Source organism: Zosterops lateralis (genome assembly GCF_965231275.1).
Source record: "Zosterops lateralis genome assembly, chromosome: 17".
Lineage (NCBI taxonomy): Eukaryota > Metazoa > Chordata > Aves > Passeriformes > Zosteropidae > Zosterops > Zosterops lateralis.
In genome coordinates, this window is record NC_139777.1 from 6,691,301 (window position 1) to 6,714,892 (window position 23,592).

Sequence of the window (23,592 nt, forward strand, 5' to 3'; positions counted from 1 at the left end):
TACATTTTCTGCTCAGCTGTCCAAAAAGGCAGGCACAGACATCACTGAGTAGAGTAATACAGAAATAGGAGAGGGTTTGAGAGGCTTAGCAAAGTCAACACGAAAATTCCTGGAATCACATTATATCTGACTCTCAAAACAAATGTATGGTGGGGAGATACGATACCCTGGTTGTTCAGCCAGTAAGTCATGTGTAGTGCAAAGGTTATAGAGGAAAGTATATGCAAATCTGAATGTGAATATCTCAGTCCAGCAAACAATTCCTGCCTACACTGATTGACAGTAATTGCTGTTTTCACAACCTCTGCCATGGAAAAGTTTTGCCTTTTGGGTGAACGGTCCCAAACAGTTTCATATCAAGAGCTAAAGCTGCTCATTCTCTATAGGACCAGAACAAGGGTGGATTTTACGTACTTCAGAAAGTTGATGTGGAGGCCTGGAACACATTTCCTTTTACGATGATCACCACAATTATTTACTTTCAATAATTTATGTTGTAAGTTTAGGGTGATGGAACTTGCTGAGCTTCTACCCAGTGCACAAAGAGAAAAAATTGCCAGGCACTGCAGAATTTATGGTCTGATTTCATAGCAACACTGTCCCATGCTATCATGTGTATAATCAGAAATTCATAATACAAGATTTAAGTACATTTTCATCATAAAACCATTACAAAATAACACATGACTTGAAAAGTCTCACAGTTTTAATGAAATAATGTCACAAATTTTTAGCCAGTAGTTACATGTCTACTAAATATCCTCCTGTCTAAATCTTGCCAGTATCCCAGGTGAGTATCATCACTTAATTCATTGAGGGATGAGGAATGTTTGCTCTAGGACCCATTAAGTGCTGCTTTGGAGAATCAGCTTCACCTAAGCTTCTAAAGGCAGATGCTTTATCTTCTATTTGTCTGTAAAATGCCATGCATGCCCATGGCACCACATAAATAATAATGAATCATCTTCACAGATTTATGACTGAGGGCCTGGTTTGGGAACTGAACAATTTCCCACTGGCTATAACATAGGTTGCAAAATCGTAATAGAAAAAGGCCAAAGAATTCTTCTCAGAGTCTCAAGGCCAATAAATCATAGGACTGTTTTCTTCCATTGCTGACTATTCAGAAATTTACTTTTGTTTCTCAGAGAAATGATTTTGAGAAAATTACAAGCTCCTTCTCTGTGTGTGCATGGGGACAATGTTCTCTTATTTTCCCAACCCATAACTTCTCAAGGGAGGTGAGAGCTTTCTGCATGCCAGGGCAGTATTTTGAGATCATGAGTAGTTGTGAACTGGCATTGCTTTTCTTTATGGATTGTCCTTTTCCCTGTTAAACTGCCTTCTGCCACACCATGTGCCAGCTCTTGAGGCTGTTTCCCCCAAGATTCTGATGCTGCTCTAAATTGATTTAGCAAAAGTCAGAGATTGCCACTTCCAGCACTGCCAGACCTGGTTGGCCCAAACTCCCATGGGAATCTGATTGTCGCAGGTGGCACAGAGATGTTCAAACCACCAGATCCAGACAACTGGCCCCACACCAGGAGTTGTCCACAGCATCTATAACAGTTTCCACTTTCTCACGAAGGCAGCTGTCTATGAAACATGAAGTCACTAATTTGGCTCTGCCCCTGTTTACATGGGACGGGCTGTTTCCCAGACATAGTGAAAGCAGTGGTAGCAGGAGGCATGGTGGAGACTCTGCTGTGCTGGGTGTTCCTCCTGATAGCTGTGCTGATGGCTTGTGTTGTGGAAGACTTGTGGAATGATGATCTGTATCGTTACTCAGTGAAGTTCTTGTACTGGGTTCCATCGGCAGCTGTTTAAATACCACAAACTATTTTGTGCGTGCTCAATTTTAATTACCTCATTGTGAATCCTCACTCTTCACCATTCACTTGCGTCAGCTGTCCCTTGCAGAGATGTTTGCTTTCAGAAACATTTGTAGAAAATGCACATTTTAAGGAAATGAGCATTTGCAAAGAGAGAACTTAAAACCTACAGTAGGAATCTTGCGTGAAAAAATCTCAGTCCAAGGTTTGGCTCATCCAGCTGAGCCATCAAGGCCTGTCCAGGCAGTCAGAGCAGGCTCACTGGGGAAAAAACTCAGCAAATACCTCATCCATAAAGTGCAGACTCTGGAGTTAGAGGCGGGAAGAAAACTAAATGCAAATGTCTAAATAACTAACTCCTGAGTGTTGGATATTCCAGTAAATTCCTTGACTTCAGGCTTCCCATGGGACATTAGGTGCCTAAATAAGGAGCATGCTTGAAATAGCTGTGAAATTCTGGTCTCATTGAAGTTACCACATAACCTCTGGTGAACTCCAGCTGCACCTAGATTTAATTTGAGCCTCAAAACCAGCAGTAACAGTGACCTGGCACATAGTTTCAGTCTCCTGTACATACTAAGGGCAAAATCTCTTATAACACTTTTTCCCAAAATGAAGTTTCAAATGGCGTTTACTTTTACTTGGCTAGGACAAGACATCTCTGTACTGCTGCTGCAAGCTCCTTCTCTCATCAGTAGCATGTGTTTCATATCCTTATCTCATTAAATGTATACTTCCTCTGTGCTGAGAAATAGAACACGAGTTTGTTTATGGAGGTTAATATCTCATTCTCTCTATGACTTGATGGTTACATTTGTATGATAAGCTACTCCAGGCACTTGTCACATTTTTTCTGCATGCACAGATGAGATTAGTGATCTTAGTCAGAGAGGTCTGTCTGTCCTCTGAGCAGACAAAACAGATTCTCTTTTTGGTAACAGGATGAGAGGCCTGTCTACCTGAAAATGCACTGATTTGTTAACAAGTACACACAGAATCAGAAATAAGAGTTAGAATTAGTTGAGGTTTCTATATATCACTGATAAATATTCACCCTGTAGATGTTTGTCAAGTTTTTTTTCTGATAGTTAACTTAGAACCAAACGTAGTTATAAAGTAGTTGCAATGAATTATAATATCAATACATACATTTTGTTAATGGCTAAAAAGTTGCAGTTGTTTATAAGGTTGAGGAGACTGTAGAGACAAACCCAAGCTGCAGCTGAACTTGCCTCACTTTTATAGAGAGGATGGAAAAGGATAGAGCTGGGGAATATGTGGTAGCTTAAAAAAATAAACAAAAAACCTCTTCCAATAAATTATGTAGTTTATTTATAGAGCATCTGTGCAGCTGTTTGTCTTCTGAAATGGAAGGGGCTAAAATATGAGAGTGAATAAACGAACAAACTTGAAAGCATATGGCAAATGAGTAGCCAGTGAGCCAACCTGTCTGAGTGTGCCTTGGAATGAAAGTGCAGGAGGATGAGACGTCGTTGTTTGGTTTTATTTGTTCTTGAAAGGGTTTTTTTTTTAAATAAAAGCAGTAACATACACTTGGCAACAGCAGCAGCTGAGTTTTATTCTGAGCTTCTGTAAAATATCAAAGTCTTTGTAGCCTAGTCAAATCCCTGGCAGCTGATCAAATTCTGTTGATTTTACATCTTCCTTGTTGAGCACCGGAAACCAATGTCTCAGATAACTCAGGCTGGAGCTCGTGGATAGAGGGAAATGTGCAGAACACCCTAAGGCTTGCAGAGACTCTTGGGTCATCCAGAGTCAGTTCAGGGCTATCTGCAACCTTCATTCCCCCTGCTTGGTGACCTACCCTAAGAACAGTTATCTCGTCCCCTGGGTGAGATTGAACCTGAGGTGACTCAAGGAAGCACTGGGTAGGCTTTGAGCACCCTGAGCCCACTGCACTGTCTGCCTGGACCCCAGTCTGCCCCTTCCTGACTGCTCCTCACAAAGGATTTTGTTCATTTTTGGAACTGGCTTTCCACCCAGTTTGAATTTTTGCTGTCAAAGATCTTTCCAGCCATCCAGGACTCCTCTCCTGTGCTGTGTGCTCAGTGTTGCTGTACAGTGGGGCTGTTGCCCAACACATCTGCCCACAATCTCCCTGCCCTGTCAGATCTCTTTGGATCATGCCCATGAGTGCACTTGCTGGGACAGCCAGTCCTGAGCTGCATTCCCCTGGTTTGCAGCACAGAGATATTGCCCAGCTCAGTGACCTCAGTGGGAGGGAGGACAGGTACAAATGGCTGCAAAGTGCTGGGGAGTCATCAGCCGAGGAATTGTTGACTCTGCAGGTTTATATCTCCTGTAAAGCTCTTTCATGGCCTCTCTCAGTTTTGTGCCAGCTCAGTGCAGTTCTGTGAAACCCTGAAGCAGATGGTGCCTGGTAAGGAGACTGTTCTCAGGCCAGAAATCCTTGGTGTGAGCATGGGCAGGTTCTTGGCTTTGGTGTAGTGCTTCCAGGGGCTCGCTGAAGATCACACCAGCAGCATTCCCCAGTCCACTCTGTGCTTTGAGGATGCTCTTGTGATGTTAGTTGGAAGCAAATTATCACTTGGAAAAATACCTTCAACAGCAACTTTTCTGTACAGACCTTGAGTCAGTACCTTTCCCAAATGGATCCCAGGGGTGATTGTATATATACCTTGATGTCTTTGAGATGGCCATGGAGAAACTGATGTCCTGAGAAGGATAAATTTTTACATAAAGATGAAAAAATTACTGCAATGAAGCACATCATACTTCTGTTTGGGAATTCCTGAGTGTGCTTCCCTCATGGTGTGGAAGCACGCTCGGTGACCAGAGGCACATTGGAATTGTGACAAAACAGGGTTTTTCCACCTGCTGCTCTGTCACACACTAATGAAAAATCTCTTTCTGTAGGTGGGTAACATTTCTTGGCTGGGCTGGAAAATTCATTGTATTTTAGGACCTCTGATAAATTAGCATTTTTCTGTGCCAAAAATCAATATTGGGAACAGGGCTCTTGTTATGAATCTAAAACTCCTTGATCTGGAGCCAAAAGTAAATGATAAAACTGAATTTGTATTTCGTACAATAGTGTGCCTGTGGGCTGGCAATGTGAGCAGCACTTTCTGGACAAGATTTATGAATAAAGGAGTAGTAATTCCAAAATAAGTATCAATCTCCTTTTGCCATGATGCCAGGCATAAAAGAGGTACTCTAATTGTCTTTTTCTTCTGGACAAGAAAAAGAATGGCAGATAGGTCCCCTTCAGGTGGAACAATACTCTGTCTTCTTTGAAGACAGATAGAGAAAAGAAAAAGAGACTATAAAAAAGTGATGTGGCCTGCAAGTGCAGTGACAGCACAAAAGATTTTAAAAGATAGAAAAATAATAATACGGAATAGAAGCATAAAGTATTTTGAAAGGAGTTTTCCCTGTAAGCTACCAGGAGCTTTAGAGAGCCAGGAATAAAATGGTGGGTGTCAGTCCAAAGCATTTAACTTCTGCTGGTTTTCTTTTCCCATGTTCCTGAATAGCCTCGCTTCACAAAAACTATCCCCATGCTTGAATTCACCTGGACAGGCTGAGTTCACTGAATAAATAAAGAGTTTGTTTGCTCTTAGTGCTGTGTGGGATGGAGCCAGGTTGCTGTAAGCCAGCTGAGGAGCCTGGCCCCTTGGCTCCAGGGACTGTCCCAAAAGCCATGAGCACAAATTGAGCTGAGTAATTAGTACACATATTATTCCAGATCCGTGGGAGCCCTTTGGAGGGTTTTTGAAACATCCCATGAAAAGCTTAAGCAGAAGTACAAACATAAATAAACTACATACTTCAGCTTTACAAATATTGAAGTCCATGAACTTCCTTACAACACATTTTCCTTTAGAAGTTCCCTTTTTCTGAAAGTCTGTTTCTTCTTAGATGACCTCTGCTTTTAATTAGGATGAAAAGTCCCATGGATTTTCACTCATCTCCACAGCCATAAGCAAGCACAAAGGGCCCTGTCTGGCAGCGTTTCCCCTGCCTGAGCAGTGGCCTTGGCAGAGGGGCTGCCCTGGAGGCTCAGCAGTGGTGCCCCTTTGTCCCTGTGGCCGGAGCGGTCCAGGATGATCCCGATTTCCATAAACCCCCCGGCTGCGGGGAGGCACGGCCAGCTGACACCCTGAGCCCCTCCAGGGACGGGACATATGACTTGTGTGTGATTTTTGCCCGTGTTTTTAATCTCCCTGCCGCTGCCCTCGGCTCGGGGCAGTGGGGGGGAGCAGAGCTCTAATCTGACTAGAAAGAGGCTATTGTTAAACAGACGCATCCCCCAAAATTCCCAGTGCTCCTTGGCTTTTGGGCTGGGATAACCTCACTGTCACTGGCCTTGCACGCTAAAATGAAAAGTTGTCCTAAATCCATCTTGAATTCACCAGCCTGGAAAGGATTACATCCTGCTGAAGTGGAAAGGCAGAGGATTTTGAGAATATCTGGTCTTTATTTCTGGACCTTTTTGATTAAGACTGTCCTGAAGCAGTTGTGTCATGTACGTGCTGTGGCTTTCTTTGTGTAGCAAGGCAGGGTATTTGCTTGTCTGTCTCAGCTGTTTTCACACTGTTGTTTGCTCTCATGACTCTCTTTCCTTAGAATCCATTGCCCTTGTTTTAACTCTCTTTCCTTTCCCTTTACCAAAGCCAACAAAAAGATGATTAAAGCAGACAGCTGATTAGAATCAGGGCTCCTTACCTAACTACTACAGTGAGCAGGGGTTAAGTGCAGGGCCTCTTGGGGAATTTGCTTTTGATTTTTGTTAAATTCTCTGATAGCCTTGTGTAGTGAGAATGGGCAGTTCTGGTGTTTTATAATTACAGAGAGGGTTGGAATAGTCCATTTCTTAGGGCTGCCCATGCACTGGTGCTTGTTGTGCTGGGTGCTGTGGTAGGTTCCTCAGAGGAAACTCATGGGGGTGGGTGGAAAAGGGGTTCTCACACTCTTGTTTTGTCTCATATTTCACTTTGCCCTTGCAGAAACTGCACCCAAAACCACAGTGTGTAAGGGGAGCAGCAGAGGAAATAACAGTGTCACTGCAGAATGCAATTGTAGAAATAAAAGATGAACGTGTTTTGTTGGCCTTGATAGCTGGTGAACAAGAGAGATCAAGGAAAAGGGATCTATTGCATCAACTTTGTGGGTGTTATTGGCATTAGAGAACACTGCCTGTCTTCTTGAAGCATCATAAATATTTAATTGTGCAGCTCAGTGGAATACCCTGATTGCTTATCAGTCCCAAAATGTTTTTCCCTATGTCAAACTGTACTGAAATAAAATAGTCTTGAAAGGGTAAGTTCTTTGGGTGATGGTAAAACTAGTCACTGCACATCCAGAATGTAGGGAAGGGTTCCTGTAGGTTGGTGGGTTTTACTTAATTTCATCACTTGTATTTCTTCCTTGTCACCTTTTTTTTAAAATTGAGATTTGTTGTTATAGGCAAGAGAGATCTTCAGTTTCTTTCCTGTCCTAACAGAAGACAAAAATGCAACTTTAATTTAGCAAAACAACAGATGCAACCCTAAGTCAGCTCTCACACCAAAGAAAACTTTTGATAACATGCTGAAGGTGTGGGGGCTCTGCTGTGAAAGCTGCAAATGGGTGGAAATCTGCTGTAGGCTGAGGTTTCTTTCCTCACTTCGTGTTTCAGCCTGGATGCAATCGAGCTGGCTGCTAAAATGTGAATATACTGGGCCATGTGGTTCCTCTGCAGTGGGAAGGCAGCTCTCCTCCATTCCCTGTGGGGTGAGAGAACAGAGGGGCTCCGTGCTGGTGTCCCTGTGCAGGTGGCTCAGGCAGGACGAGCCTGGGGTTCTGGGCTGCCTTTCCAGGAGCTGTTCAGCTCCTGCTGCAACAGTAGAAGAGTTGCTGAAGAGCAGCTTTCTGATCTGCAGTGCTTGCATTGCTTGAAGAGGAGTATTCAGATGGAAACCCTGGTCAGTGAGGTGTTTTCTATGCAGGGTCAGTATTTTCACTTCCTGTTGCCTCAGCATTTCAGCATCACAGCTACTTGTGGTCAACACCAGCCCCAGTCACCATGACCTGCTGGTCACATTTTAGAAAGGTGTCCTTTCTCTTTTTTATAGCAAAAAAATAAATGAAACTGTAAGAGACTTCCTTTATGATGTCAAAGGACCAACTGCAGTTCTAGAAAGCCAGAGAATGCAGGGCAAGGGCAAAAAAAAGTCATTGAATCCATTGTAACTTGGGTGTGAGACGGGAATCACATCTGGGTGGGAGGTCTTTGCAATACCATTTGGCAAGTGCTAAGGCCAAATACTCTCTGCTTGTTCCATGTTTCTTTGTTTTATTAAATTCCTTTAGGGAGGCAATGGTGTAATTCTGAAATTCAAGCACTGCTGTATCCAAAAGTTGTTTCAAAGCTCTTCGATCAATGATACTTAGTTTCATGGAGAAATTTTTAACTTCCAGTTCAGAATACCTTGTGTTTCAGCGTGGCTTTCAGGTGATTGTAGCTCTTCTCTCTCTTCTTAGCTTGTCACAGGTCAGAAACTCAAAGGCATTGAGGTTGAAGTAAAACAATTGTTCATCACTCTGAGCTGTGCTTTGTTTTTGTGGGGATTGTCTGCTTCTGTAGCACTTTCAGTTTCATTACTTGTTATAAAGTTTGGTTTACTAACCTGCTCTAGGAACAGATACAACCACCAAAGCTGCTTTTCAATTAGCCCTGTGGCCCATCCGGTGTGGATGTGCTGACGTCCTGACTCTACAATGTACTTCCAATGAAAAGGAACAGTCTGCCATAGAGTCTTGTGACCTTGAGGTCAGTTTTGTGCTCAAAATTGCTTTTGATTATGGAGTTAGTATGTGTCAAAAAAGTATAATAAAAAAATACAGCAAGCACTAGCAGTCCTTACACGGTGCTGCTGAATTACACACTCAAGTGATATCACATCTAGATTTTGATGGAACTAACTGCTTTATTTATAGATACTTTCCAGGTGCAATGCTTCTGGTTGTGAATACTCAGAGGTTTGCAACCAGACTGATGGAAATTTGGCATACGGTTACATCACTGTGGACATGACTGCAGTGGTTTCTACAGGAATGTATCCTGATTCATACCTTTACAGTCTGCATTTCATCTCTGTGCTATATGATAGATAAGACTTGGTGTGCCTGAACACTTACAGCCTAGATCTGTAGTATCCTGAGGAATTTTCTTGTCTGATTAATTCACCACATGTGTTCACCAGAAAGCCTCAGGACACTGGCAGTTTTTGGAAAGATGTTAGATGTAACTGCTAGGTACTTGGAAACCTCAGTTCAGTTTTTTTTAAGGCTGGTACTTTGTTATCTGTAAACAATAAGAAATTTTGGAGTTGATTAAGAAGCTATTATGTGTGGTTCTTGGGTTTTCCAGACACGGGGTTGAAATGGTTCATGCTGCCCTTGAAATCAGCTGATCAAAGCAGGACAATTTTTGGACATCCTGTAGCAATTAGAGTGCTGTAGATGAGGGATGGTACAGACTGTGTAGTGTGTGCTTTGAACTTGAGCAGCACCATTCTCAGACCGGTTGGTAATCACCAAAGGGAAAATGTGTTGCATTTGAAGTGGGTAAAGCATATATGTGTTTTACTGGATTGATGAAACTCTGCCATCACCTGCAGGGCAGCAGCAGCATTGAACAGCAGAGAAGCTAAACTTAGTGGGATACTTGTAATGAACCAAAGATTCAAAATTTGATCTCAAAAATCACTTATCCAAAAGGCTTTCTCTGCAAGCATTCCTCATAGCAAAATACAAGCAGATGTTGACACAAGCATGGTTATAAGGCTCATGACCAAAGTTAGATCAAGCCAACACATTTTTTGTTTTCCCCGTCTATTCATGTCTCTTCCAAAGCTGCTTAATAGCATCTAGTAGCATCCTGGTTTAAGAGAAAACAAGCTGTAGTCACAAAGATTAGGATGTCACAGTGGAGATGCCCGAGGCCACAGACCACTGTCTAATTGGCAGGCATTGAGCTGTGATGGTTGCAGGGTGCTCACAGACCTTCCCTGAGTATCTTTCCTTTCCTCTAAAGACTCGTTCTTCAAGGAGCCCTAATTCAGTTCATTTCTAGAGAGCTGGGGAAAAGGGCAGGAGAGAATAATAAATGGTCCCTTGAAAACAAGAGGCAGCAATAGACGCCACACGACGACCCAAACAGCCAATTTAACTGCAGCCAGTTTCCTGCTGAAGATTCATTTTGAAGAGATTGCGAGAGCACTCGAACAGGAAGCTGCAGCTTCACCAAACGGTTTCAGTATCAGTGTGTTATCTGTGGTCATTCCCCTCCACAGCTTGTGGCTGGCTTCTGGTTAGCAGAGACAGACACTTTGAGCTGAGCTGGCATCAGTTCCCACCTACTTAATCAGTTAAGTTGTGAGCCCTGTGGTTAGCTCGAATCCCCTGGTTGTCTTGTGGATTGCCAGTGACAGGAAGGGGGAGATGCATTGAGTGGTTCCGGCAGGAATAGCTTGGTTATCTGATGGTCACCCCAGAGACTGATAAAGTTATGTGAGCTCTTTTCTGAGAAGACATCAAAAAAAGCAGAAACTTGTCTCTAACCACCTGAAGAGTTTACAACGTCAAGGGAAATTTTGCTTATCTTGAAAGCCTCAAAACTGTTAACCCGCCTTCACCACTGCGGACCACAGCACTGCCTCACACTCACAGTGCACAGAACGAAGTACAGACCGTGGTGTGCAAAACTGTGAATTCTTACTGAGGAAACATTATCATTCAGATCTTCCAAAATTGCTTTGGCACTTCAGATTCAGAGGTGAACAACTCAAAACATATGAAAGAACCGGGCTTTTCTGAGGAAATGTGCTCTATATTTTTAGAAAACTTGGCCTCCTTGAGTCTGTCATGTTGTCAGGAGTTTGGGCATACAAAGTGATGAATCACTTTTCGAAGTGTAGCCTGTTTGATGAGCCTGGATTTATCTGAAGCCAAAGTGATGGTGACTGTGGCAAGGGCTAGCAGAGATTAAACAGAGAAGGTGGTCATATCCTGGGGTCAACTTAGGACACTTGGTTTGTTTTTTGGCATGTATTTGCTGAGCAGACTTCAGCATCAGAATGGACTTCAGAGAGAAGCCTTAAGTAAATGAGGTTTTAAATTACTACTTTCAAAGAGGCCTTGGGCAGCTTCCTCTGAGCTTCAGTGCCTGAGTATCTCTGGCCTTAAAATGGGGTAGTGGTACTCAGGTCTTGTCTTGAGGTGTGTAGATAGGAGAGTGTTTTACTGGGTATTTACTAAAATAGGTGAGGTAATTCTAAAAATCCACCTAATTTTTTTGTTTTGTGCCTAGAATATAAGGAGCTCTGTGCTGCTTGTCCCTTGTCTGGCCATCCTCAAACCAAGCCTGTCAGTTTCTATCTCAGGTCACAACTTGAAGCCCATCTCCCCATGCTGCAGGTGCCTGTCCTGGTAGCAGCTGGGCTCCTGCAGATGCTGCTGAGCAAGCATGGGAAAGGCATTGCCTCCCGCTGGAGCAAGGGGCTGGGATGTCCTTTTCCATGAGAGAGAGACCCCTGGGGCTGGTTCAGAGCCCTCATGCCCATCACACCAGCCCTGGGCACTCCAGCCCCTTCCTCACTGCTGGCCTTGGAGTAAAAGCAAAGGTGGGCTTGGCAGCTGGGCTCTGACAGCACAGCCTCACCCTGTACCTGCACATCTCAAAACTGCACACTGAATTCACACAATGTGATGATGTGTGATTTGTAGCTGTAACAATTCCCCATGATGAAATCCTGCTCATCTGCTGCTTTTCTCCAGGTTTTGAAATCAAGGCTGGGTGTCTGTAAGGGTGTGTGTCCACACAGGAGGCATGAGAGATGCTTTAGTCTGCTGACGTTGTTTGGCTCAGCCTCTGTCAATGACAACCACAGCAATCAGTGCATTTTGGACTCAAAGCTATTTCCTTTCCTGCTGCAGATTATGTCTGGTATGCATAACGTGTTAATTTAACAAAGCAGTTCTTTTGATACAGCTTTAATTTTTTAACAACAGCTCGAAGGCAATGATGTACAGATTATATAGTGTCAGTTTCCCAATTAAAGTTTTACAGGAAAATACTCTGGTTTTGCTTTAAGCCTGTTTTGAATTCTTCCTTCTGGCACTTGTGCAAATGGAAACTGTGCTATTGCAAAGCATCCATTTGAAACCTTGAAATATTTATTGAGGCTGCATTGAGTACTGAAGCAGGAATCTTCCTGTAGGCTTGTTGATGTCTGTCATATGCATTTATTTTGTAATTAAATGTCTGGGAGCTTGTGTGTGTGCCTGAGTGGTTGGTTTCTTGTGTTTTATTTTTTGCAGGTTTTGTTGTTGTTTCACTGGTTTTTCTGATAAATGCTTTTAACTCATCGTGTTTAAGAGTTCTATGAAAAATTATCCACAGCCAGACCACATCTTTGATGTGTAGCGATGAACCTCCTACTGATTGTTGTGCTGAACACTGAGCAGGTGGCTAAACCACTGCCCTTCCTAGAACACAAGGCTTGTGAAGCTCGTTGCTGCAGCAGAACATGCCTGTTTGAAGGCTGGGGGATGGAGAGCACCTGAAGGGACTAGCTGGGAAGATCTCATTCTTGAAACATTACCCACAAACTGAACAATTTTTTTTTTTCTTTCCCTGTCTTTATCTCTTCTTCCCAGCCCTCTGTCTTGGATAATACCAGGTCAGTGTCCTTTCCTGTTTATATAGGCTGGAAGCAACAGGGCCTGACCATATCCAAAATTGCCCCTAGAGTGTGTTCCAAGGAATGTGAGGGTGTGGAGCATAGGCTGAATCTCAGAGGGCGAGGCACTGGCATTAGACAGGACCAGGAGTCACCAGCACTGATGACAACAGACCATGCCTCTGTGGAGCTGCAGAACCAAATGCTCCTTGGCATTTCCTTTGTGCCCTGGTGGCTCTCTCTGAGTACTCCCCACTGCTCATCCTGACCCGAGGTATATCCCTGCTCCAGGAGTCTCGTTCTCCTGGAGATTGTATGACGACTAGAACTAGAGTATCAGACACCTAATTCAGATTAACTTGCAGCCTGGAGTTGCATGAGTTATTGCCCAGATTTGCAGCAAGGTAGTATCAAGGTCTCTGTGGTTGCATTCCGATCCAGCTCCTTTTAAAGGATAGGGAGAATAATCCTGAACCCGTGCCCACCCAATGGGCTGGAGCTGGGGCAGGCAGTTTCTCTGCCTTTGGAATGTGCTGAGAGTCTGAAGAATTCCCTGCTGCCAGAGTGCCAAGGAAGCCACCTGGCCCACTTTGAAACCAAATGCTGCGTCTCATGTGTTTATCACTTCCCTTGTTTTTGTTCTTTTTCCGTTCCCAACTAATCTCTTTGGATTAGTCCTACTGCTGGATAATTACGACTTTCATATCTACATCTATTTCTCAAGCTTGGCTGCATTATTTTTGGGCAGCTATTTAAGACTTTGTTTATTTAAAAAAATATTGTGTCTGTATTTGCATATTTGCATTTCAGAACTCACAGACAATGATAGTTCTCACAGTACATCACTCTTCAAATATTTTTCTTAACAAGTAGAACTTTTTCAGTCATGCTAGAATCAGCTTCATTATATGAATCCTATTTATGGATCCTATTTAGAGCATTTACAGGGAGGGAATTAAATGGGCTGTTTTCACAGAGACATATATTTGATCCCACGTGAGAAGGGAGGGTAAGAATTGGTTGATATTTCAAGGAAATTACAATAGTTACTGAGAAGAAAGGCCCTTCCTTTTTTTGTTCTTTCCTTCCTTTTTTTCCTTCCTTCCTGGAAAAAATAGTACGCATTTATGTGGGAAATAAAAGCCAAAGCCTTCATTATCAACACCAAAAGAAATTGATTCTCCAGCAGTGTTTAGTTTAGTTCAGTGACTTTATTTGTATAAAGGCCAATGAGTGATGTAAAGATAATGGTTTTATCTGAAGGATGTTAGCACAAGCTGACACGTACCCTCTGCAGCACTGATGGGCTGCACCTGGTTGGTGCAGAGAGCCACATGTGTAGGTAGTGGCCTGTCAGGCGCCACTTCATCCCTCACCTCAGGGGGTTTTAAATCATCTTGGGTGAGGGGTGAAGCAGCAACCCAGCTCTCAGGGATTTTGGAAAGTGTTTCTGTTGAGTTCCTCAGTTGAATGATGGCCAGTGAGCTGTTGGGTTGGCAGAATCGATGTGATAGTTGGCTTTTGGAACTGAACGATGAGATTTGAACACTCTTGCAAATGTAAAGGAAATCAGTTCCTCAGAATTTTCCAGTACTACTGCAGCATTGAATGGGAAAAATAATGGAAGTTGTTTGAGGCAGTGCAATTTAAATGAAGAGGATGTGTTCAAACATGCATGAAGAGCAATATAAATGAACTTGAGATTAATCTGATGTTTTAAAAGGAGGAGTTTGGTGTGTTTTTAACTAGAATGTCAGCATGGTGCCCATCTTGTTGGCCCAAAGTGCTCTGACATGCTGCCTCAGTGACTTGCACTTCAAAGTTTCTGTTCAGGTGGTTGGGTCACCCATCAAAACAGGCTCACAGGGAGATCAAAGGGAAGGGCAGGTTCTGCAAAGAGAGAGAAAAATTAGAAGGGCAGTTTCACATTAGTTTTCTTCAATGCTATACTGGACAGTCGGGGAAAATGAGCAGAAGATGGTTGTGTGGAGGGACTGAGTAATGTGAAGACGTGCAGAATCAAAGCTGCTTTGGGGGCTGCCTGCCAGCTCTGAGGTGTGGGGCAGACAGGATGGTCATTATCTATGAGGTGTGTGAATGGTTCAGCCTCTGAACAGCACATTTGGCACTACCAACTGGTTTATCTGGAGGTTTGGAGGGACAAGGAAAGGGATTTTAGAGGTTTTCTTCTTTGTTTTACTTGAGAAATGGAGTGTGAAAGAAAGATCCTCAATAGGACTAGTTTCTGCTTGACATCACTGGATGGTTTACACCTGAACTGACCAAAACCTTATCTCTGATCTGTCTGCCTTGAGCAAACATCCTTGTGGGTATTCTGTTCAGGTAGCTCTTTACCTCACTGGCCTTGGACAATGACTGGGAGAACAGTAAGATTTTCATCTCCATCAATGATAACAGTAGAAAGTTGCAAGAATCCCAAGAAAACACCGTCTGGAGAAGGGAGTGGGTCTTTGTCAGCTTAGCAGGACACAGTGTGCCTGTGTCTTGTGGCTTTACTGAGTGTGGTGTTTTTCACTCACCAGTACCTTCTCAAGTTGATTGATTTTGTCACAATTTGCTTTAAAAGGAATGAATCTAATCAGTGGTTGTGAAACTTAAGGCAAACATGTCATAGAAAATAAGCTTACAATGGTTTGATCAAGATCTCATGATTTGAGGTTTTCAGACATTTAAATGTGTTCAATTGCTGTGAAGCTGGAAGCACAGGTAGGAAAGACTAGCAATTAAAGTTGCATTGTGAGGAGACAGATTCAGAACTTCCTGGAGCCTTGCTGATGGCATTTTCTGATTCCAGACTCCTAGTAATGTGTTTTTAATACTTACTTAGGTTTCAGTTTGGTTGAAGTCTGTTGCCATTTTACCCAAACCTCTCTTATAATGGTAGGTTTCTCTCATTCCTCACTTGGAGTCTTGCTGGTGGTTTTCAACCTCTTCCAATTTGCAAACAACCTAAGAAAAACACCACTAAAGTTGCAGAGCCCTATATTTTGAATGCAAAGCCATCTTGACCACAGGCTTGCTTTTCTTAGCTACCTTTTTACAGCTCATTTAAGAAGTACTCAGCAAAGCTGGAGGTCTCCTGTCCCAGGGCTGAAAACCAGTAGCTTAATGCAGTGGGGCCCTGTTTCTGGCTCCTGGTTCTGCTGTAGCATGAATACAGACTGTGCAAACTATGTTTTACAGAGATTTTGTTCAATAAAAATATGTCTCCAGCATCAGTGCAACTATGTCTACCACAGTGGACTTCTGACTGGAGTTGGGGTTGGGTTTGTTTGGATATTGTGGTGCTTTCTGACGCCTATTTAATTTTGCTGGAATGGTATTTTTGTGACACCATGGTGCTGTGAGAGTTGTAAATTATTCTTTTACTCAAGTAGGTTTTATAATTTGGTGGGAAAAAATTGCATTCCAGTAAAACTCAGCCTGAAAGTTAACATGTTCATTAGTCACCACAGTGGCCCACAGTAGTACGACTCGTGGATTATTTTACAATATGTACTTTTCTGGTTGCTTGCACAAATCTAATACAAAAGTTGCTTTTATATTAATCTTTAAAGTTTCGGCCTTGAATGGTTATAATTTCTGCATCCTGAATATTAACCAACAAAGGAAGCGAGGTTTTGTGTTCAAAGGCAGGAGGAGGAGACAGGAGGTCTGTGCTGTATTCCCAGTGCTCCCGTAATCTTGCTCTGGGATCTGGGGCGTGCTGTTTGCTGTGCTTCACTTCAGCTCATGCGTGGGGCAGGGAGACCTTCTGGGTGTGTTCACTGGCCCACTTGTGTGGAAGTTTGACGCTCTATGGGATTGCTGGTGGAAAAATGTCAATGTTGTGTTCAGAGCATGGGAATCTGTGGGTTTAGAAGTTACCCCAAAATGGCATTTCTTCCACTTCTGGCCAGGGCTGGAATCTGCCATTGGCAGCCTCATCTTTGTCACTTTTTTATTTAGAGGGTGATGTGGGTGTGGACCCTCACAGAGGACAGCAGGTAGTAGCAGGGTTAAACATGGAAGGCTTTTTTTATTATCTGACTCCAATTACTTATATACACTATTTACAAAGGGCCAGGATTGGCCCAAGGAGGTTACAACCTCCTGACCTGATTGGTCACTCTTATTTTTTTAATCAAGTTCTCTCTCAGAGAACAGCTATGCAAAACATACGATAATCTTTAAGAATACACATTGTTTACATCAAGCAGCGTGAGAATGGTGCTGCAAAGATTTAAACACTCGAAAGCAAGAAAATCAGGGGTGACGCATCTTCACTGCTGTATAAACACTCCTATGTTTGGCACACATCAAAGAGATGTGGACTTTCAGAATCGGTACAACCACAGATGATGGTTTATCCATGAATTCTGTGTGTTTTTCTTGGTGTGCAAAGGGTGTCTCTCCCCAAAAAGCCCCTGCAGAATCCTGGCACACTGTGTTACAGCTGGCCCCTTATTAACTCTGCATTTCCCTAGTCCCTTCTCCTTCCCAGGTTTGAGTCAGACGGCTTGATGTTACTTCAGAGCCGTCCTTTTGATGGCTGGAAACGATAATAGCCTGTGTCATCTGCCCTTTAGAGGGAAGGGTTATGCCTCGTCCTTTATTCCCCGTCTCTCCCGACAAAACCCGGTCCCACAAAGCGCCCGGGCCGCTCGCAGGTGTTCCCGCCGCTCTGCCCTCTCACATGCACCGCAAATTAGTAACAGAAGCTAATGGCCCAGCGTGCGGCCATCAAAGGGCTGACAATTCCAGCCTTTCCAAAGGGCCCTTTATGTCAGAGCCCCCCACGAGCCCTGTCCGGCTGAAAAGGCCGTTTGTGTGTCCCTGTGTGCGGGCCGTGCCGCGCCCCGCCGGCCGCGGGCCCCACGCTGCGCCCCGGGGCTGTTGCTGCTGGCAACAGATAAAAATCGCTGTTGGCCACAGCGGGGCCCGCAGCACATCAATCATCCGCCCAGATAAAGGCCCCGGGCCTTTGGCCCCATCCCTCGCTTGTTCCTAAATAATTTCCACTGGCTGAGCATGCTATGGTGTAGGCTGGGTAATTCAGTCCAGAAAACTTCATTTCACTAAAAATGCTTTGATTCTTTTCTTTTTCTTTTTTTTTTTCCCTCTTATTTTTTTCTTTTTTTTTTCTTTTCTTTTATTTTCTTTTTTTTCTTTTCTTTTTTTTTTCTTTTCTTTTTTCTTTTCTTTTTTCTTTTCTTTTTTTCCTTTTTTTTTCTTTTTCTTTTCTTTTTATTTTTCTTTTTTTCTTCCCCCCCCCTTTTTTCCCCCCCCCAAAGACTGTTTTTGTTCAAATAGATGTTTGTTTCGAAAGGAGGGGGGGAATTTAACTGATGAAAGGGGATGCCGTGAAAGTTCAGAGCGAGAATAATAAATAAGACTTGTGTGGTTAAATGTAAAGTACAACCAAGCGGCAGCAAAAAAAAAAAAAAAAGAATTAGCGTTTGCCAGGAGTAACAAAGCACCTTCGCTCTTCAGAAGACGCCTTTCAGCTTTGGCATCGTTCAGCTTCCTGAATTTATATATATTTAAATGGAGATTAATCTTTATATATGGATAACATCATTTCCACCACACCTTTATTAAAGAGATTTATAGCCGGGTATCAAATTACACTTTTAATACGGCCTAGTTGATTTTTTGGTAGCAGCAAATCATATTTGTAACTCTGAATAACTAAACAAATTTGACAGTAGCAAATTTTCTCCTTGACACAGCTAATTCTTCATCCTGTCCTAATGTTCTGCTGTAAAGCCGTAAGAAATTGTGATGCTTAGAGCCTGACAGTCATAGGTTTTGTTCTTGCCACTTAGCAATCCTTCAAAGAAGAAACCATTGCAATTTAAATTGAGGGACATCACAGGCTTCATAGCAGGGAAACGCTCTTTGTAGATAAGCCCTGGTTTGTAATCTTGCTGGCTTGTGCAGTAAGGATAGGGTAGGTGGGATATAGAGGAATATTGAAGGTAAAAATCAAGTGTTAGGTCACAAATAAAATTGCTGTGGAAACCCTAAAAATTAAATCTCAGCCAGCCTGGCCTCTGCACAAGCTTCTTTGCATACTAATTGCATGGGTCTTTGTATTATTGTAGATACTAATTACCCGTAGTTCTCAGTGGGAATTGGACACCTAATTCTCTAATGCTGCTTTTAACCTCCCAGCTTACAAGCCTTGCATCTCAAGGCACCTCCATCCCGCTGCTGTCTTCCAAGTACAGGCTTGATCCAGCACACAGGCATTGCTGCTGCTGCTTCCCTGATGGAGAATCCTGCAAAATTTTGCAGTGTAGGCATCGTGTCTGGGTTGGATGTGGTGATGGACTTCAGCAATGGCTGGAAAGGCTGGCTGAACAGTGATTCCTCTCTGACTCTGCTGCAGTCACTTTACTGGGCTTTGCTTTGCCTTATTGTTTGTATGGCTGTGTTGAGGCTAAAAGGGACAATTAAAAGAGTTAAATTCTCACCTGAATGGTATTCATGGGAGCTGAGCCTTTCCTTTCACCCAGGCAGGACTTCATCTAGAGTGCCCTGAAAAAGCACAGAGCTTCTGAAATATGACTTGTTGCTATGTAGAACCAGGTCTGCGTTTCACACTTCACTGGATGAATGTGATTTATATGAAGAATTTGAGAAGTTTGCTGTAGAAACAGGAGAGATATTGGCCTGACAAAGTATGCTTGTGTGCTGTGTCCTTCAGTATCGTCTCTAAAAACAAAACAGATTTTAAGATTGATCCTGTTGGATCTTGAAATAGGTAACAGTAAAATAGTTTCCATCCAGCAAGGTCGCTAAATGCTGGCATCAGATCTGAATGATATGTCACTACCCTGTTTCCACTTCTGCTTCTTTTTTTAAAAAACTCCTATATAATGCTGCCTAAGAAATATTGCAGGGAATGACAGAGAAGGGTAGGCTTAAATAACCCTGAGGGTGCTTATCTTCCTTGGCATTAACTTCATATCCACATTCATTACATGAATGGGCCAGGGAAACTGTTTCTGTGACAAATTGGAGTGCAGGGTAGGTTGAACAGACTCAGTTCAATTTTGGGTAATGGTATACAATCATCTCTATGGCGATGCGTAATGCATGGTGTAGTTCCTCATTTAGAGAAGTTTGAATGCATAAACCCCTATAAGAAACACTGAGATAACTCAGTTTCCTATTTTCAGGAGAAGTTGCAGTGTGCACAATTAGCCCCTCCATTCCCTCCCCTTTCTGTTAATAACACCAAGAGAGGAGCTTCCCTTCATCTCTTAACTCTGGCTTGTCAGGGTTGAGCTTCCATTGCAGCTGCAGTTGCGAGGAAGATGGGGAACACATGAGAGATGCTCAGGCAGGAGATGGACAGGCACATTGACACAGCCATTATTATTCCATGGCAGCCAGGATGGGTTACTCTTCCATCGCCCCGCTGCGTGCATACATCAGACAAAAGACAGCTTCAATTTGAATGGGAAGATGAGTGGAGTCGGTGCTTGGGGAGAGCAGCCTCCAGAATCTTAACTAACACCTCTGAGCCTTGCTGTACAACATGGCTGGGAGTTTGCTGGAAGGCTGCTTGAGGAAAATGTAACAGCACTTGTTGATAAATGTTCTTCGTGCTAATTGACCACTGTGTTTGCAGACAGATGCGCTGACCTAGAGCTTCCCACGTGCTCGTGCAGATCCCTAAGATGGCCTAATTAACTGCTCCATCTTCATTTCCTTGGCAAAATCCACTAAACTGAGTTATGCAAAGCAAGTGAAAGAAAACATTGGGTTGTAAGGAGGAGGAGATCTGGGCTACATATAATTTGTGTGTTAAGAAACGGCCAGTACTGGGTGTCTTCAGAGAAAGACACAAAATTTCCTCTTTTATGTGTATAAATGAGAATAAGGAATGATCAGGAAGTCAAGAAATTGTTCTGCCTACTGATTTTTAGATTTGGATGTCATTTTATCAGCTAAACCTTCATCCTGCTTTTTAAGGCTTGTCTGATAGGTGCCCTATGGAAGGATTTTAATCACAGTGACCACTGTTAGGCAGGGGGAGGTTTACTTTGATTTTTTTTAATTAGGTAAAGATCCACTGCCAACATTTTCTTCCATTTGTGTTAGATTGATGCCTGACTTGACCTGAATGGTTCACAACTGTCACAGCTTCCCAGTATTACTGGTGTACACTGGTTTGGTGCTGTACATTACCCTGCTGATGGCTCAGCATTGCTGGTTGCACAAGAGGCTGAGACAATGTTGTTGTGCCTGTGATCTTTGCAATATGGGTGTGCTAATGTTTCAGCCTAACTTGCCATTTCTTTCGACATGGTGTGGATCCCACCACACCATGTGTGTTTAAATTATTGCTAAATTGCAGTGTTTTGAAGCCACAGGAATATTGCTTAAAGAACTCTTCTCATAAAACAGCTCATTAATATGTGTGATATTCAGGGTTTGCCAAAAGTTTTGTGGTCTGTCTTGCCTCCTCTACTCTTCACTCCTCTCTGCCCTCAAAATGTCTGCAGGAAAGCGTGGGCAAAATTCATTCCCCTGTGGCTGTTTCAAACTACACAGTTCGGGCTCATCCTTTGATCCCTCCTCATGACTTTATTTCATTATCCCTTAAGTATAAGGAGGAAAGTTAATGACATCATAAAAACTAGAACTCTATAAAAGATGTTTCTGCTGATTTACTGCCAATGTACTAGCAGCATGTCATATAACTGCCCATTAAAGATGGTGAGTTGCTCTCCTGCCTGCAGCTTTCCTTATCACCAGCCCTTTTATTTATGACCAGATTATAGGGATTGGGTGTGCACAGTAAAACATAAAACTTATTTTTATCATGCATATAATTAACCCTTTAATTATGGAATTAAGTCACATCCATCCTTCTTTTTAATTTAAAAAGGAATTATTAAATGTTCCTGTTTTTCTTCAAAGAGCCTAATGCGTTGCTGAGAGAATGCCTGGTTTCTGGTTATATCTGTCTTTCCCTGTCCAAGCATTACCTAAACAATTATGATCAGTGAAGAGGACAGGAGGGACAGTAAAGCTTCATTACTTAAATAAACAAAATCTATTTTTTCCTGTTCAAGGAAGTTGAATTTGGTCTATGGAAACCCTGATGTTCTTGCTTGCCTGCTTCTTAAACTCTAGTTCTTTAGGCATCCTTCCTCATCCCCTTAGGATACACAGTCAGCGTGATAGGCAGTTATTTGCCATCACAGAATCCTTCACCACTCTCACTGGGAGATCTGTCTGGTTGTGCAGCTTCAGGCTGTTGCTTTGAGCAGCATAACGTGAGTGTTTCTGTAGTGCCCTTCCCATTGGGCCCAGTACCTCCTGATTGTAAGGGAAGCTTCTTGTTTTGGCTACCAGGAACAAACACTCCCTCCCTCTCACCTTTAGATACTTCAAGAGAAGCTTCCTACTCTGAAATTAGGGCTTCTCTCAAAGCCTCTCGAGTTGCAGACAGGAGTGAGGAAAAGGTTGGGTGTTCTGGTGTGACTCGTTGCTCCTGAGAACCTTTGTCAGTGAAGTTACTTATTTAAAATTAATCATGTTCCTTGTGCATCAGGCATCTTCTGTTAATGCAGCCATGGTGGTTTGTTTGCTGGATACGAGGCATTGGATCTCAGTCTTGGGAATACGCCGTGATCGACTTTCTACATTATTAAAAGCTGTTTGTCTTTTTGTCTTTTACCCAGTTAGTTGTTCTGATTTTGTTTTGCTGATCATGAATTGCTGACAAAGAACAGGCATTCCTCAAGTGAAAAGCCAGAACAAAGCTTTGCATTCATACCATCTCTATTACCCAGGCTTTTTATTAATACTGACATAGGTCTTGAAAATGTCCAAGAACAAATACTCTCTAATAGCTCTTTTGCTGGGTTTTTCCTTGGCTGTAGTAGGAGTTTAGGATTCCCATGTGCAGAGCTGATAGGCTGTTGTGGGGAGATGATAGTGAGGGGGACACTGTGCTGGCTACACATTTGCCACTTGTCTCAACTGGGAAATTGTCTCTGATTGTTTTGGTTGTTTTGAGCCAGTTTCCTTCCCCTCCTTCCAGGAAAGAGAGGGAAATGTGATGTATGATTGCATAAGATCGTTTTTATTCATGTGAGTGATGAAATAGGAGAAGTTCCAAATGAGGAAGTCATAAAGAAAAATAATAAAGGAAGGAAGCAATGAATTCAACTCACAGTGCTTTGTTGTGTGGTTGTGATTTATTAAGAGGTATTTATTTATTTCTTACATCTCTGCACAGAGTAAGACATATAATAATAATGTTTAAAAATAAAGTATTTCTATGTCCATACTGGCTCCTGGCTGCCTGTGATCTGCTCACATTCATTTTATTTAGGATGCAGTAGATATCTCTAAGCTGACAATAACACTGATGCTCAAAGTCCAGGCAATAGACAGTAGTTTGGGGTTTTTTAATATCCCTATTTTATGAGTATTAAAGAACAGCAAGTACCACGCTGTTCTGAGGCAGAGGTATTGAGCATAACCCATTCTTAATTACAAAACTGTTTTAGTTGATCTGGTGGCTTTAAATGATGCAGAACAACGCTATTGCCTTTGAGGCAAACCTTGATAATTGTAGAACTCTGTAATAGGTGGGTGTTCAAATTGAGTGGAGACTCCCAGGTCCCTGGGTGTCTAAGCTTGAGACTCAGAAGCTGTCAAACAGGAAAGGGAAGCCCTTTGTATGAACCTCTCTTTACATGCTGGTTTTAAGGGTGGGGGTATCTCAGTTTATTGGCTTAATGAGAAGAGGCCTCCTAAATCATAAAGGTCCAGTATTCCATGTTTGTGTTGGATCAGGTATTCCACGAATTCCCCTCCCCTTTGCCCAGGCTTCCAAAGATCCTGTGCTCATTGAAATCTTAATTAATTAATAAGTAATCAGTTTTCAGCTCTAGGGTATCAATTTGAAGGAAAAATTGATTTTCAAACCCAAATGTCTTAGACTATTTATATCCTGAAACTACTGTGTGTGTCAAAGTCCTATTTAGAAAAGTGTCCAACTCCACTCAAGGGCAGGCAGC

The 23,592-nt window shown here is 42.7% G+C and overlaps 1 protein-coding gene across 17 annotated transcripts in view; it reads left to right on the forward strand.

The window, feature by feature from the left end:
* FBRSL1 (fibrosin like 1) overlaps positions 1-23,592 on the forward strand; it is a 505,935-nt gene that overhangs the window by 233,889 nt on the left and 248,454 nt on the right. The window lies entirely within an intron of this gene.